Genomic DNA, 1,763 nt, shown 5'->3' on the forward strand with positions numbered 1-1,763 from the left:
TTGCATGTTTAGTCAGCCTTGATATGTAACATCTTGAGACAGAGTTGGAAATAGCCTACATGTTCGCTAATTAACATTTTACCTTTTGGAGTCAATGTGTTCTGTAGATGAATAAATAAAGCAAAATTAATATTTTTGGAAGAATTAGTTGATTTCTAAGCAGCACAATCAGATATTTTAATAGTCTAAAAAGTCTGATATATTAACATATATACTGTACATACCTGTGTACACTACATATTAATTTAGAGACCCTATTAGTGTCTCTGGAGATGAAGTTACTAGAGCAATGTTGTTGTGAAAGAGCACCAAAAAGAACAAAATATAACTCTGATATCTGCAGACACCATGTAATTAGAGATCTCACAAAATGATAAATAATTAGATAAGGATTTAGCCTGTTGAAAACCATAACTAAACACGACATAAGCATGCTATGTATGCATGCTATTATTACATGCTATGTAAACAATACATATGTATTCATTTACTTTACACCAGGGTTGTAGCAGGTGACCTGGACATTTTATCAGCTGTTTATTATTAATGTGTTACAGTGCAACTGATGTAGCCTAAGTCTCGTTTTGCCCTTTATAAACTGATGTTTCTAATAGGCTATATGCCTGTGGTCTACTCATCACACTCTCAAGTTGGGTCAAACTTGACGGTTGGGTCAAAAATAAGGTAATTAAACACAAGATAAGATAAGATAAGATGAACCTTTATTTATCCCCGGAGGGAAATTCAGGTGTCAAAGCAGCAACATCAGCAAACATCAGCAAACAGAGTGAAACACAGGAGAGGTAAAGGTATACAAAAATGATAAAAACAATAATAGAGATATAAAAGATACAGAGTGAATGGGTGAATATAGTGTATACAGTCCGTCAATAAATAAATGTAGTATGTACAATAAATAAATGTAATATGTACATATGTGCAGTATATAAAGTGGTATATAAAGTGCACCAGTGGTTAGAGTCCAAGATGGTTGCAGATAGTGCATGTTTAAAGTTCTTAAAGTCCTCATAGTTCTCATATGGGGGTCAGTCTTGGTTGTGGAGCCTGATAGCTACCAGCATGAAGGACTGACCAAGGCGTTTTGTGTTGTGCTAAGGGGGATGAGTTACAGAACAATCTGTCTATCTTTAGAAGTTTAAGTATTTTTAAAAATGTATTTACAGGTTACTAAGCCCAGATATGTGCAGCTGGGAAAACCTCACTTCTTCCCACTATCTTAATTCTGTAGAACCATAGAACCAAAGATCCATAATAAATGGAATATTTCCAAAAGTACGTGAACGCAGCATAACTCTGCCCTCTTATCTTTTAAAAGTTCACCTGAATCAGATACCGACCGAATAAATTGACTATACGAGTCTCAAACTCACCGCTCTCTACCGTGTACAGCATGTAACAGTGTATGTAACATATGATTTAGAATATCTTGTTTACACGGCATCAACGTTATTATTCGGTACTTCTTGCATAATAACACAATAACAAGTTAATAACATAACTCAGCTTCTTCAGATTATGAAACATTAATTATTGTGTGATATCATTACCGTTATTATCCTCTTCCCTTCCACAAATAAGTACGTATAGTAGGACTATTTCTGCAAAAAATAAATAAGCCCGTAGCGGAACGTTGTATCGTTCTACTCCGCGGAGCCACACGCCGGCCGGACGGTAATTTCAGACGGACCAAAACATCTTTGGGAGAGTTGACGTGGAGCTGTGTGTGTTTGTGTTTGTGCACG

This window comes from Sebastes umbrosus, chromosome 7, assembly GCF_015220745.1.
Source record: "Sebastes umbrosus isolate fSebUmb1 chromosome 7, fSebUmb1.pri, whole genome shotgun sequence".
In the NCBI taxonomy this organism is placed as follows: Eukaryota; Metazoa; Chordata; class Actinopteri; order Perciformes; family Sebastidae; genus Sebastes; species Sebastes umbrosus.